The following is a 16,433-nucleotide window of genomic DNA, read 5'->3' as shown; positions in this document are numbered from 1 at the left end:
TGTGAGACAAAAGTTAAATTAAAAAAAAAAAAGTAGCTGTGAAAAGCAGGTGAGCAGATACGTGAAGCCTTCAGGAGCCTTGGCCCATTGGTAACTTAGCTGGCACACTGTGGCTCTGTACGCGAACCTAGACCAGCTGTCTAGTGGACGGCACCCAAGATCTGGTCATAAAAACTGCCTGAGTTTATGAGTTGAATAGAGGGGCCCGATGCTGAGTAGTGTGTGTTTGCTGAATTAAGTTCCTCCCACCCTTCTCTCTCAAAAACTACCTCTCCCAGATACTCCCCACTAGAGATCAGCTATGTTTGAGAAATCATAGTTCAATTGAAATTAAAGCAAGCAAACAAAGGAGATAATTGTGTAGATGTTCTAGGCAAGTTTACATTTCACATTAAAACACTTGCATTTATTTAACAGTTCCATTCCAGCTGTTTTATAAATATTATTATAGTATTCCAACTAGAAAAACTAGAAAAATCACTCCTTAAAACACGATTGACTTGCTTAAAGCAAACAAATAGAATTCTTTTATTAGTACCTAAAAATCCTAGATTTTGTTACCATTTTAAATATAAAAGAAAAACTTAATTTCTGATGAAAGCTCACAAAACTCATCTAAGTGTTAGAAAATGACGAGCTTAGTTAGACTGATTCAGAAGAGAAACTTTATGAAGGTTTAGGGATTTATGAGCTAGTTTGAACTAGGTCTAGACAGCTAAAGATCATTGTTTTTTTTTAGAAACAGTTTTGGCAAAGCCGTAAATCCAGTGGAGGGGAATGGTGGGAATTATTGAGATGGGGCCCAGGGGAGGCAGGAAACAGCAGTGTGGTCAAGGAGAGTCTGTAAACAGTAACCAGTTTTAGTAGTCTGACGTAGTAGTTAAACATATGGATTCTGTAAGCCGGCTCCACCATTCTCTAGTGATTGGGCTACAGGCTACTACCCTTTGCCTCAGTTTGTTCAACTGAAAAATGGGTCTATTAATGATATCGCAGAGGCTATGAGAAACAAGCTCTGCAAGAAACAAGAAAACAAGCTCTTGTCAACTGCAAGAGCCCGGGACAAGGCCTGGCACATTTTAAGTGTGCTATATATTTAGTAGTGCTCAATCATTCAGTTGTGTCTGACTCTTTGAGGCCCCATGGACTGTTACCTGCCAGGCTCCTCTGTCCATGGGGATTCTCCAGGCAAGAATAATGGACTGGGTTGCCACTTCCTACTCAAGGGATCTTTCCAACCCAGGGATCAAACCCAAGTCTCCTGTATTGGTGGGTGGATTCTTTACCACTAGCACCACTTGGGAAGCCTGTATTTAGCAGTAGTAGTAACCAGTGGGTTTTTTTGTTTTGTTTTTTTTTTAATATTTATTTTTTTGACTGTGTTGTATCTTAGTTATGTGTGTCAGATGCGATCTTTTGTTCTGTGCACGGACTCAGTAGTTGGGGCTCGTGGGCTTAGTTGCTCCTTGGCATGTGGAATCTTAGTTCCCTGACCAGGGATCGAACCTGCATCCCCTGCATGGCAATCTAGACTCTTAACCCCTGGACCACCAGGGAAGTCCCAGTAATGAGGGTTTTGATTGGAAATGGAGAGATTTAGTAGTAGAACAGTACTCATTCCTTTAAATAAATAAATAATGCAAGCCTTGCATGGAATTCTAAATTTATTGAGCTACTGATGCTCAGTTATACAGTATTGCACCACTTCAGTTAAGGCTTTTAGTTTGCATTTGGCTCATAAGTAGTTGTAACCTTAGGTTGGTCAATTTAAATACCGTGATTCCCTGTTGGATAGACGCACAGTCTATACACCCAAACGTTAATGCATACAAAGCAAGGAGGCATTGTTAAATAAAACAACAATAGTTACTGCAACTTAGACTCTGTGACCAATTACACATGATTAAAATTACTTCCCTCATTCATATCCACAGTACTCATCCCCCATCTAACATCTCAACTAAAATGTTACACTTTCAGGGACTTCCCTGGAGGTCCAGTGGTTGAGAATCCACCTTACAATTCAGGGTACTCAGGTTCAATCCCTGATTAGGGAACTAAGATCCCATGTGCCACAGAGCTACTGAGCCCACGCACCACAAATAGAGAATCTGTGCACCTCAACAAAAGACCCTGCACAATGCAACGAAGATCTCTCATGCCTCAAGGAAGACCCGACATAGCCAAATAAATCAATGTTTAAAGAAGAAAATTACACATGTGAAACCAAGGCAAAAATACTAAACCTGTGCGTTTGCTATTGCACACGCACTGTGCATAAGCAAGCAGGGGGTTCACAGTGAGAATCTGTAGCTGTAGGAGCTTTAGAAAAGGATTTACAAAAATTGTGTTTATAGTTGTGTGTGCAGTGGGGGGTCTACAACAAAAAGTATATTTTCAAACAATTTTTTTAATATTTATTTTTGACTGATGATTGCTGTACAATATTGGTTTGATTTCTGTGATACATCAATAAGAACTAACCATAGGTTAGTCCTATGTACAAACAATTTTTTAATGATTTCACTCATTACTTTTTAAGTCAGTTAAATGTATACTTAAAAAAAAAAATCTCAGTGAGGAACACATGGCATCTGAAGGGCTAAAGCCTCCTTTCAGAATTCATCACCTTGTGCCTCAAAATCAGGTTCCCTTCCAGATGGTTTAGCATTTTTCTAGGCTCAAGTCTGGCTTCTCCCTCCTTGAATTTACCCTCTTCCTTCCTTTATGTCCAGCTGGACAGTTGAAAGTGGAATCCTGTCCTTCCTCCCTTTGCACTCTGGTGTTCATCCCTGTCTCCCTCTCCACCCCCGCCATCGCTCTTTCAGACCCTCCACATGGTGCGACTACTTTGCCCTTAATTTTTCAAATATTGAGGGGAAAAGGCCGTTGATCCTCATTATTCACAGACTCCACATCTGTGGATGTGTCTGCTCCCTTGGAAAATAACCATCACCACCGCCCCCCCACTGTCAGTATGTTCTGGATACTTTCCCAGTCACCCCCAGGGCTCACACAGAGCAAGGATCCGTATCGAGGTCCACCTGGATCGAGTCCGCCGGTGGGTTCCCAGCTGACACTAGTCAAGGTGATGCTCTGCCTCCTTGTTTCAGCTCATTCTGTCAACAAGCATCCTTCTCACGGCCTATTTAGTGCCATATTTTCCTCTTTTGTGTGCTTCTTGGTGATTTTGCTCTTTAAAATGGCCAAATATAGTGCTGGAGAGCGCTTCGGTTTTCCTAAGCACGAGAAGACTGTGGCGTGCCTCACAGAGAAAATATGAGTCAGATAAACTCCATTCAGGCCTGAGTTGGCTGTAACCCCAGGGTTAATGAACCAACACCATATATTAAATAAAGTGTCTTTAAGAAAAACACACACGAAACAAAGTTATGTATTGATCAGGGAAAAAGGGGACCAGAGGCTCTAAGTGCCGGCCTCTGTGATTCCTCTAGGACAGAGATTCGGGATCCCCTCACTCAGAGTTGCAGGTGACTTAATGGTGTTCATTGGAAGGACTGATGCTGAAGCTGAAACTCCAATATTTTGGCCACCTGATGTGAAGAGCTGACTCATTTGAAAAGACCCTGATGTTGGGAAAGATTGAGGGCAGGAGGAGAAGGGGATGACAGAGGATGAGATGGCTGGATGGCATCACCGACTCAATGGACATGAGTTTGGGTAAACTCTAGGAGTTGGTGATGGACAGGAAGGCCTGGTGTGCTGCGGTTCATGGGGTCACAAAGAGTCGGACACAACTGAGCGACTGAACTGAACTGATGGAACCTAAATAACTGAGCGACAAGAACCAGCTGAGCATACATGTACACACACGCACCTGAGCTTTTCAGAATATGTGGTGCCTACATTTCACCTACAAGATATTGATCTACACAATCTGGCCCCATTTCTTTTTCTTTCTTTTTTTAGTTGTGGCATGTGGGATCTAGTTCCCTGACCAGGGATCAAACCTGGGCCCCCTGCTTTGGGACCATGGAGTCTTAGCCACTGGACTACCAGGGGAGTCCCTGGCCCCATCTCTTAATTTGGCTCCTAATACTCTTTGCCACAAGGTCTCTGTTCCAACACAATTGGCAGATATTTTTCTGCTCCGAACTCATTTCAGCCACTGCCCCTCCCCACTCTTTCTACCTCATCTCCTTTGAGGGGATCTACTGGGGTTCGGTCACAAGGACAGGCACATGACCTAGCCCAGGCCAACCATTAACCCACCTGCCTCCAGGATGGGTGTGGGGAGTGACACCAACCAGACAAATACAATCATCCCCTGGGATTTTTCATCCTCAGAGTTATTTTGCTTTGGTAATTTAGTCACTAAGTCATGTCCAACTTTTGTGACTCCATGGACTATAGCCTGCTGGTCTTCTCCATCCATGGAATTCTCCAAGCAAGAATACTAGAGTGGGTTGCCATTTCCTTCTCCAGGGGATCTTCCTGACCCAGGAATTGAACCTGGGTCTCCTGCAGGGCAGGCAGATTCTTTACCAACTGAGCTACAAGGGAAGCTTTGAAAATCCTCAAACTGGGTGACATAGGCCTGGACTTCCTAGCTGCCAGGCTCCCCTCTGCATGAGGGAAATGCACCTGTGGTGGAAACTCACGAAGCCAACAGCAGAGAGGAGCAGAAAACAGGAGAGAGCGAGCCACTGATCTGATGCTGTCATTTTGAACACCACTGTCTTTCCAGGTTACACAAGCCAGTGCAATTGCCTTCTTACTTAAACTACTCAGGATTGAATTTCTGTCTCTTAAGACCAGCAGTCGTGAATAATACACCCAGACCTTTCTAATCTACTTGGAATGGCATTGCTCAAAGCCACACATTTCTGTCTAACTTGGATTTATTTCTCCCTAACTTGGATTTATTTATTTGCAAAAGTTAGTATACCTGGATTTCCTTCTGTGTATCTTCTCGAGACTGTTGTTGTCTGGAAAGACCTACTGTATAGCACAGGGAACTCTATTCAATGCTATGTGGCAGCCTGGAAGGGAGGGGTGTTTGAGGAAGAATGGATACATGTATATGTATGGCTGAGTCCCTTTGCTGTTTACCTGAAGCTATCATAACACTGTTAATCAGCTATACTCCAATATAAGATAAATTTTTAAAATTATAAACAAAATTTTTAAGGCTTTTGTTGTTTGGGATAGACAGTAAAAGAGAAAACTGGGAATTGAGAAGATGAAAAGGAAATAAAACAGGAATAGAAATATTGCAGCACACCCCTAAGGGAAAGTAGAGAAGCAGAGGCAGGTAACCAGGACCTTAGAACTTAACTGAGCCAGGTGGGTGCAGTCATGTGTCAGCATTCTGTTCTGTCTAAGGTGTCTGTGAGCTAAGCCCCTGCAACCTTTATGGGGGTCCTAGGTCCATCTAGTCAAAGCTATGGTTTTTCCAGTAGTCATGTATGGATGTGAGAGTTGAACTGTAAGGAAAGCTGAATGCCGAAGAATCAATGCTTTTGAACTGTGGTGTTGGAAAAGACTCTTGAGAGTCCCCTGGACTGCAAGGAGATCCAACCAGTAAATTCTAAAGGAAATCAGTCCTGAATATTCATTGTAAGGGATTGATGCTGAGGCTGAAACTCCAATACTTTGGCCACCTGATGCGAAGAACTGACTCATTGGAAAAGACCCAGATGCTGGAAAAGATGGAAGGCAGGAGGAGAAGTGGATGACAGAGGATGAGATGGTTGGATGGCATCACGAACTCGATGGCCATGAGTTTGAACAAGCTCTGGGAGTTGGTGATGGACAGGGAAGCCTAGCATGCTGCAGTCCATGGGGTCGCAAAGAGTCGAACCTGACTGAGCGACTGAACTGAACTGATCCTCAGGTAAGGGCTTCCCTGGTGGCTCAGTGGTTAAAAAAAAAAAAAATCTGCCTGCTAAAACAGGAGACATGGGTTTGAAGCCTGGGTTGGGAAGATCGCCTGGATTTGGAAATGGCACCCCAATCCAGTATACTTGCCTGGGAAATCCCATAGATAGAAGGAGCCTGGCATGCTACAGTCCATGTGGTCGAAAAGAATCAGACATGACTTAGCAACTGAACAACAGCAACAGCAAATCCTCAGGTAAACATCTCTTTAACTCACCCAGTGTCACCTCTGTCTTTCAGTCTTTGCTTATAATACGCCTCCACCTGGAACACCCTTTCCCCCACGTTTGCTTAGTTATCCATCCTGTTCTCAGATCTACCTTCATCTCTGCCCAGAATCCCCTTAACCTGGCCTTTTTCAGGGGGTAAGTTTGAGGACAGAGCTTGAGAAATAATGGATCAAATATAGGTTACCCCCAAATTTTCCATTTTAAACATCCATGTGACCCTGGATAGTGGCAGTGAGCAGCATGGAGTCATCAAAGCAAAAATAAACATTTGAATAAGCAATAAAACACTGAAGAAACTATCTCTTGACCTGGTCACCAAAAAGGCAACATCCATTTCTTAGCATCTCATTGAGATTGATGGTGGAAAGAAAATTTCTAACAAACAAGAGACAGCAAGTGGGAATTAGCCTTTATGAACGTAAGCTGTATTGATTCTAGGCTGTGAGAACCTAAGTCTACATTCAGCTCACACATGGCCATGAATCTAGCTCTTAGCACAATGCTGAGTACATGGTGGGGATTCAGTAAATATTTATTGGATTAAGAGATATTAATCCTATTTGCTAGAATATTTTAGGAACAAGCACAGAACACATAAATGGCACAAAGAAAGGAATTGGCCCTTATGGTAGGAAGTCACATCATAGGAAGGGTTTCTTCAAGATGTGACTCTGGGATTTGGATTTTTAAAAAGGGGAACAGATCTTTTCGAGGGAAAGAATTCTAGGCAGGAGGATTGCATTTTAGCAAAGTCACCGAATTGTGATACTACAGTTTGAAACTGCAAGTGATGTGTTGAAATGTGAAGTGTAGTCAGGGGTTTAGCATGAAATGATGCTGAAGGTCACTATCTCAGAGCCCTTATATGCCACACCAAGGATTTCAGTCACAATTTAAAAGTCGCATGCATATTGGCATTCTTCGTATACCCATGACTGAAGACTGATCCAGGGATGCTCATCCTCTTCAACTGAGCACATGGAGCAGTGAGGGAGGAAGGGGACCCCACGCCAGATCAGCCAAATCAGATCAGGGGGCTTCCCTGAGAGCTCAGTGTTTAAGAATCCATCTGCCAATGTGGGAGACTTGAGTTCGATCCCTGGGTTGGGAAGATTTCCCTGGAGAAGGAAATGGCCACCCACTGCAGTATTCTTGCCTGGATAATCCCTGGATAGAGGAGCCTGTGGGGTATAGTCCATGGCATTGCAAAAGAGTCGGACACTTAGCAACTCAACACCCACCACAATGAGAGGCCTTTGGCTGCCATGTTGGATGTAGCCTGATTTAAGGGTAGAGCTAGAGAGGCCTCAAGAGACTTTGTCTTGATCCTCAAGAGCACAGTGGAGCTGAAGGGAATGTCAAGGGTTGTTCAGGAAGTTGAAATTAATAGAATTTGATCCTGGAGTCAGTGTTCTGTGATGGCAGAGAGGTAAGAGCCTAGAATGACCCAACTAGTGCCACCAAAATAAGAGTGGGGGAATAGGTAGGTTTGTAAGAGAAGGTGATGAGATTCAAATTTTTTATAGTTGATTGCAAGATGCTGTTGGATTACCCAGTAAGCAACTGGTGAATTTAGAAGGACTTTGGAGATTAGAAGTGCAGATACAAATTTTTGAGTCAGGGACATTTACAGCTGTGGATGAGATTACTAGGAGGGAGGGAAGGGCGAAGTCAGCTAAGAGCAGAGATTTAACCCTGAAGCACAATTCAAGGCAGAAGAATGCCCCTGTCCCCACATTTGCATCTTCTTACTTTGGGGAGGAGAAGTGTACATCACCGATACTAGTGGCATAAACTACACAGTTCATTTGAGGATGGGTTAAACCGTTTTCCTTTTAAGTAATAAAATGCCTTTGCAGTAGAAATGGTCTGATAGAACAATGTTGATAAAGGCGGGGGAAATGGCTCCTCTTGGGTGATGTTGACAAGAGTGTAAATTAGTATATCCTTCCTATGGCAGAAACCATTTATTGTCCCTAGTATCTATTTTCCAGAGAAGGCAATGGCAACCCACTCCAGTTCTCTTGCCTGGAAAATCCCATGGACGGAGGAGCCTGGTGGGCTGAAGTCCATGGGGTCTCGAAGAGTCTGACACGACTGAGCGATTTCACTTTCACTTTTCACTTTCATGCATTGGAGAAGGAAATGGCAACCTACTCCAGTGTTCTTGCCTGGAGAATCCCAAGGATGGCAGAGCCTGGCGGGCTGCCGTCTATGGGGTTGCACAGAGTCATACTGAAGCGACTTAGCAGCAGTATCTATTTTCCCCTGTTGTTAGTAAAAAAAATTACTTGATTTTTAGCTGAACATATGAACATAGGGAGAAAAAAAGACTACATTTCCCAGTCTTCTCTGCAGCTAGATGTAGCCACGTGACCAAATTCTGGCTGGTGGGATGTTGGGAGAAGTGGTGGGTGTGACTTCACAAGTGTCCTTAGAAGTTGTATCCTTTTGTGTCCCTTCCTCCTTCCTGCTACCTGAAATACAGATGCAATGACTGGGACCTGAGCAGCCATCCTGTGCCATGTAGAAAAGTCAGGTTCTAAAGATGATCAGTCACTCAGTCGTGTCCGACTCTTTGTGACCCCATGAATCGCAGCATGCCAGCCCTCCCTGTCCATCACCAACTCCCGGAGTTTACCCAAACTCATGTCCATCGAGTCGGTGATGCCATCCAGCCATCTCATCCTCTGTCGTCCCCTTCTCCTCCTGCCCCCAATCCCTCCCAGCATCAGAGTCTTTTCCAATGAGTCAACTCTTCGCATGAGGTGGCCAAAGTATTGGAGTTTCAGCTTTAGCATCACTCCTTCCAAAGAACACCCTGGACTGATCTCCTTTAGGATGGACTGGTTGGATCTCCTTGCAGTCCAAGGGACTCTCAAGAGTCTTCTCCAACATCACAGTTCAAAAGCATCAATTCTTCAGCACTCAACTTTCTTCACAGTCCAGCTCTCACATCCATACATGACCACTGGAAAAACCATAGCCTTGACTAGACGGACCTTTGTTGGCAAAGTAAGGTGATGGAATACCCCAAATGGAAGATACCTGGTCCCTTGGGTCATGCACTGCCGCCTCCCTTATATAAACTGTCTGTAAGCCACCTTTGGGTGTTCTGTCACATTCAGCTAAACCTAATCCTGACCTATATGCTTCCCCAAAGCAGTCTAGCAATATTTAGTCAGATATTGTATGTATGTCCTTTTCTCTGGCATCCCACCTCAGGGAATCTCGGGAGATAATCACACAAATTTGAAATGATCCATAAAATGAAGATTCATCAGAATGTTTTTTATAATAAGCAAAAACTGGTTGGTGGTATGGGGGTGGGGTGGTGCAAACCAGAAGTTTTTCAACACACACAATCAATCTAGAGATGTATATAGAGTCTGAGAAATGTTTGAAGAATGTCTGTAAGAATATTCTTTACCACTAATGCCATCTGAAAAGCCCTCAAGAATACTCTTTAATGCCTGGAAATGAGATTAAAATTTTTTTTTATCTTTCTCACCATGTTTTAAAATATTTGAACTGTATACTATGAGCTTTATCATTCTTACAAAAACCGTAAAGCCTTTTTAGTGTTTTCAAATGTTCTCTTTAAAAAATACCATTAAGAAAGTAGTGTGAGGAGTTTTGCCAGCTGACTGTTCAGGAAGAGGCGTGGCCACTGTTGCTCAAAGCTAAACAAATGAGAACACACTCCAGGAAAACTGACTCAGCTTTTTTAGGTAGTCCATGGTAGGTGGAGACATCCTAATTGGCAGGCTTTTCAACTTTCTACTGAAAAAACAACAGGAATGTAGATGATCTCCTTAATATTGCATATATTTCCATTCTTTAATTTTACTTTTGTAGATGTGAGGAGTTGAGATGGGGAAAGGAAGTATATAGATGATGTCAGAGTAAACTTGAATCATCACAATGTAAGAACTTCTTATTGTCATTGAAACTTTGGGTTTTTATAAATGGCTTCCTCCACTACAGTAATCCTGTGTAGCTTTCCTCCCCATTCCAACCTCAGGGCATTTATTGCTTTTTATGTTTTATTTCATTTCATTTCTTTTTTTAAGAAAGTAATTCTATTCAGTTCAGTTCCGTCACTCAGTCGTGTCCGACTCTGCGACCCCATGGACTGCAGCACGCCAGGCTTCCCTGTCCATCACCACTCCCAGAGCTTGCTCAAACTCATGACCATCGAGTCAGTGATGCCGTCCAACCATCTCACCCTCTGTCATCCCCTTCCCCTCCTGCTTTCAGTCTTTCCCAGTATCAGGGTCTTTTCCAATGAGTCAGTTCTTCGCGTCAGGTGGCCAAAGTATTGGAGTTTCAGCTTCAGCATCAGTCCTTCCAATGAATATTCAGGACTGATTTCCTTTAGGATTTAATTTTGGTTGTGCTGGGTTTTTGTTGCTGTGCAAGCTCTTCTCTAGTTGCAGCGCGCCGGGGTGCTATTCTTCGTTGCTGTGCGAGGGCTTCTCATTGCAGTGGCTTCTCTCCTTGCAGAGCATGGTCTCCAGGGCGCTTGGGCTTCAGTAACTGCAGCACACGGGCTCAGCAGTTGTGGCGCACAGGCTTAGTTGCTCCACGGGATGTGGGATCCTTCCAGACCAGGGATCAGATCCGAGTCCCCTGCATTGGCACGCAGATTCTTATCCACTGTACCACCAGGGAAGTCCTATTTTATTTACAGAAAGCTTACTGTATTTACAAAGAAATGAGATGCATTAATACACTTCACAGCAGTTAAAAGGAAATAAAATTGTAGGGCACTTTGAAGAAGTAAGGCTACTTGTAATCTATTTCCTGGTAGACCTGTTTAAGGCAGCACTTCCCAGTTCTAAAATTCTACAGCAATAAGTCACCCTCCTTTCTTTAATTTAAGAGATTGCCTGCCAGTTTGATTGGAAATAGTCCGAAGCCCAGCCAGCAAAGTGTTCAGCCCTTTTGTGAAGTTTAATATCTTTTTCTCTTTTGTGGCCATTTATTAAATAACACTGCATGAGAATTCCTCCCTCCCTTTTATCACAATTTCCCCAGCACCTGCCCTTACTTAGCATTTCAAAAAAGAAGAAAAGCAGCAGGCAGCAATGATTTAGCCCCTTTTTAAGCCCTGCTGTAAAATCAAATGTGGCTGAATTATAGTCTTAATTTTTAAATGTATTCAACGTGATTAAATATGATTAAAATACTAAGCTTTACTTATCAGAAAATAGCCTGCTCATTCACAGAAAAGTGCTTTTGTGATAATTCCATAATACTAAGTATTTCTGAGCTATTAAATTGCTTGGTATCTTTAGTTCATTCTCTTTGATGTTTAAAAGAAATACATAAATGCATAATGAGTATATGTATAAAGATATGTTTAAATACAAGTAAATTAATGTAAAGTAAATCTAAAATGTTTACTAATCCAACTCTGTAAATAGAAGTTAAAATATCAATATTATTTACATAAATAAAAGTTTGTATCTTTCAAAGTATAGTTTTACGTAGTTTATATCACACATTTGATGAGTTCTGATACCTAGAAAACTTCGTGTCGCTTTCAACAATATAGTCTATTGGAAAAATCTCTCACCTTTCTTTTTTTAATTTTTTAATATTTATTTTTATTTATTTATGTATTTGGCTGCACCATGTCTTAGCTGTGGCATGTGAGATCTAGTTCCCTGACCAGTGAAGCTCAGAGTTTTAGCTACTGGACCACCAGAGGAGTCCCATCTCTCACCTTTCTTGATAAGTTGATGTTTTAATTTATTCAATAATTTATTCAATAAGCACTGACCAACTTCAACTTTGTGCCTTTCACCACGGGCACTTGGCAGGTTAAAAAAATTATAATAACAACTAAGACTTGGAGATGGCTTTGTAGTCTAGTGGTAGTAACAAAAGATAAACAGGGTTCAGTGGACTCCATGCCCCCTGAGTAAAACTCTCCAGTAGATAAAGGGGGACTATTCTGGGAGGAGGAGGAAACCAGGCAAGGACAGGTATCCCCGCTTTTCAAAAGTTTGCTTTTCGGGAAGATAGACATCAGTACCTGCTTTCACTAACTGAAACAAATCCAGAGTTTTTCACTTTTATGAAAAAAAGCGAAAAGCAAAAATAAAGCAGGGCATCATTTTCCAGTGGCCCTTTATAGATGCAGCTCACACCCCGAGCAGCCAGAGTCGTGCTGCCAAGCTCCTTCCCCTGGAACCACACTCAGCATCTCAGCAGCGGTCACCATAGCTTTGAACTGTGTCTGTGAGCATCTGTGCTTGATCTCGATTTATTTTGTGCATCCATTAACAAAGTGTGTCCCGAAGTCATTGCTGCTTCTTCACATTATGCCATTCCAGTTTAGGAAAGATTGCATAGGAACTCGGTACTTCCAGATTGGCGGGAGGGGTGGAGTAGCTGTAAAATGAAGATTGGTGTGCCCTTAGATATGGAGGTTGACAGGATTCGAGTATTTGCAAGATGGATTCAGTAACATGATGCATAAGAATGAAAAATGAGGAAATAATGACAAGGAAGATGGTTGCTTTTTCCAAGAAATTTATTTATAAAGGTAGGGAAAGCATGATCAAAGGATTGTTGTAGTTATTGGAAAGGAAAGGTTTGAGCATGTGAAGGCTAAGAGGAAAGAGCCGATGGAAGGGGAGAAGATGACAAAATGGTATAATTAAAATAACATGAACTTTGGTGTCAGAATTGAATTAGAATCTTGTTTTTTTAAAAAAAAACTTGTTGTGCAACCTCAGCCAATAAAACCACCCCATAAATCTCACTTTTCTCAACTATAACATGAAAACCCGGCATACGAATGAAGTTTCTTCACTCATTCATATAATTATCTTTAATGGCAGGTGCTGAACATGCAGTAAAGAGAAAACACTTGTCCTTGCTTTCTGGGATCTTACAGACTGGAAGATGTAGTTGTAAAGAATATAAACCAGCAAATGTAAGGGAGATGTTTAGGAGGATAAAAAGTTTTTGAAGACCCGGTTATTGTTTGGATTTTGATTTTTGGAGTTTGCTTATTGTTTGGAGTGAGAGAGAAATTTGTACAGTAGACAGTGGTGTGGGCATGTGTCCTAATTAGATGAGAAACATGGGCAGGAATTCCTCCTTTTCCATAGTTGAGAGAATAAAGTGAAATGTGTAGAGCACTTAATGTCTCAACAGGGCTAAGTCAATTTTGCTAACCATAATTATTAATACTAGTCATAGTATTAATAATGCTAGTAGTATTATTAATATTGATTCCCATTTGGCAAACAGTGATGCCTGAAGGTCAGCAAAATTTTTCTCTAAAGTGTACCAGATAGGAAATATTTAGGCTTTGTTGGCCATATACAGTCCCTGTTGTATATTCTTCTTTGTGTTTATGCTTTTTTGTTCTTTCCTTTTTTGAAATGTAGAAACCATTCTTAGCTCAAGCTGTGGGCATATTTGGCCTGCTGGCTGGAGTGTGCCGAGTCCTAGTAATGCCATTTCCCACTCGAGAATCAGGAAGAGGGGACAGGAGGAGAAGGCACTGGTGGCATATCCAGGTAGAGATCCTTAGGCCACAAGGTCAGGGCTGGAGATATAGTGTGAATCATTGACACATAGATGGTAAGAAGCCAAGGAAAGAATCTTCGAGATGGAGGAAATCACCCAGGAAGACTGTGTAGAGTCTACCCACGAAGAGGAGGAAAGGGCCACAGATAGGACTACAGGGAGCCTTCTCTAGGATCGGAGCCAAGGTCACAGCCCCAAGCAGGTTAACCAGACACCCCACAAGAGGTGAACCAGTTTCAGTGCAGTGGCTTACATGCTGTCACAAGTTATGCATAGGGTCCCCTGGGAAGGCACGTGGGAAAGGCATCTAACCAGCCTGGCCTTGAAACAGGAGCTCAAAATATGACACCGTAACAGTCTTATGAGATGCCCAGGAATTAGCTAAGTATTCCAGGCAGAAGGAATAGCCAGAGCAGAGAGGAGAAAGAGACAAATACAGGTGCTGGTTTGTAGACAGATTAAGGCATACATAAGGCATAGGCTGGAGAGAGCAATGGCACCCCACTCCAGTGCTCTTGCCTGGAGGATCCCATGGACGGAGGAGCTCGGTAGGCTGCAGTCCATGGGGTCGCTAAGAGTCGGACACGACTGAGCGACTTCACTTTGACTTTTCACTTTCATGCTTTGGAGAAGGAAATGGCAACCCACTCCAGTGTTCTTGCCTGGAGAATCCCAGGGACAGAGGAGCCTGGTAGGAGGCCGTCTATGGGGTCGCACAGAGTCGGACACGACTGAAGCGACTTAGCAGCAGCAGCAGCAGCAGCAAGGCATAGGCTGGGACGGATAAGTAGGACCAGATCAAGAATGCCAGTACCTTGAAAGGGATGGGGAACCCTGGAAGACTTTTAGGTGGAGAGTTGACACAATCCCATTGATGTTTCAGAAGGAGCACCCTGGCAGCAGGTGTATGAAGGATGACTTCCAGGAGGGTGAAATAGGGGTTGGTGGGTATAGAAAACACCTGGACCTGTCCAAGAGGAAAATACTTAGGGTTCCTTCATCTGCCATAGTCTGGTAAATGATTTTCAACTGGTTCTCCAAGGGAGAAAGCCCTGATGTGTAGCAGTTGCCAGTTTCTGTGGTATAAATGTTTCCATCATGACCACACTAAGGCACATAGTGGGAATACAAAGAGGAGGTGGATTAGAGAGAGAAGTTGAATTGATATTTAGTGACTGATCAAATTGGTGTGAAGAAGTATAGACTTTCCCAAGCTTTTGTGGGATTGAGATGGGGATATCACTGAAATAAGGACAATAAAAAAATAAGTAAATCTACATAGTCTCTCTGCCCCTACTGGAGTGTCAACTCCATGAATATAGGGATTTTTAATTAATTCCTACACTGCTGTGTCCCTAGCACCTACAACAGTAAGTATGGGATGGCCCATGGTTGACACACAGTTTTGGGGTGGGGGAGAAGTTTGTTGTTGTTTGTTTTAATTTTCTTTTTTGACCACGCCACAGGCTTCTGAGATCTTAGTTCCTTGTCCAGGGATTGAACCTGGGCCCTCAGCAGTGAAAGCACAGATGGACTTCTAACCCCTGGACGGCCACAGAATTCCCTTAATAAATTTTTTTGAATGAAAGAATGAATGAATAAATATTTCCCAATTAAACCACTGCAGGGATCACTGTTGACTTAAGAAGTAGCTGTGCCCGTGAAGCACTGTGGAGTTGTTATCTGAAAAACTGGGTTTGTCACTTGGTAGGTGTTGAGCCAAAATATACAACCAAGCCAAAGGTCAGGAGAATGAAGGATTTATTATTACTTGCAATGAGTAAGGAGAACATGGGGGACTTTTCCCAAAGCACCATCTCCTTGAACAGCAAAGCAAGCTAAGTTTTAAGCTAAGGGTACATGCACACTCATGAAGGGGCTTGGGTGGTCGGTGGACAGAGTCTAAGCTTTAGTTCACTGAAGTCACCAGGGCTGGAAAAGGTCAACGTCATCATCTCAGTAGATCTGGTTGTTGAGTGCCTCAGGCTAATCTTTACGGTTGACACAGAACGGGGAGTCTTTACCACTGAGATGTTATCTTTGCTGTTGTTACTTTTCTTGCCTGATAACACTTTGTTTCTGCATTGTTTTGTTCGATTAAGATCATTCATTGCTAAGACCCTGTTCAAGGACAAGCATTTTGGCCAGGCTTAGATCACAAAATGGCTTAGGCCCCAGTGGCTTTTGTTCTGATGAAAAAGGAAAGAATGTGCCTGGTTCTCTTTCTCCGGGACCCCCCATCCCCCCTGCTGTCCCCCCACGCCCCTACGCCCCTGCCACCCTATCTGCTTACAGAGCTAAGGTGTTGTAGGTTAAAAAGAGATGGGATGCGGAGTTTGAGACAATACACAGAGAACAGTTTGAAAATCTCTGAAAAACAGGTGACACAATGGATGGCAGCCAACAGGAGGAAGTTTTACGTTACTTTGTCTAAGGAAAAGTGACTCTTGGCACATGGCTTCCAGGAACCACTGTGAGCCCTAGGACTGGGGAGCTTTTGGACAAAGTCTTGTATTAAAATCACAGCCTAAGTGAAAAATGTAGAGTTGAGTCTGCAGGCGTGTGAAGGACAGATAGGGGGTGTGGAGGTAAAGTGAGTTCCACCGGAGGTCAGAAGTCAGAGCCTGGAAACCAGGAAAGATCTAGATTGTATAGCTTGTCAGATGATTTTGTTGTCATTGTTTGGTCAGCTCAGAGTCAGGTTCTTTTTCGACCCCGTGGAGTGTAGTCCACCAGGCTCCTCTGTCCATG

At 43.0% G+C, this 16,433-nt stretch overlaps 1 protein-coding gene across 10 annotated transcripts in view; it reads left to right on the top strand.

Moving 5' to 3' along the window:
• The window catches only part of FBXO36 (F-box protein 36), a 114,882-nt gene that overhangs the window by 18,225 nt on the left and 80,224 nt on the right, over nt 1-16,433 (top strand). The window lies entirely within an intron of this gene.

This window comes from Bos grunniens, chromosome 2 (assembly GCF_055505025.1).
Source record: "Bos grunniens cultivar Pamir isolate PY7600 chromosome 2, Bosgru_T2T1.0, whole genome shotgun sequence".
NCBI lineage: Eukaryota > Metazoa > Chordata > Mammalia > Artiodactyla > Bovidae > Bos > Bos grunniens.
This window is presented reverse-complemented; position numbering and strand designations above follow the sequence as displayed.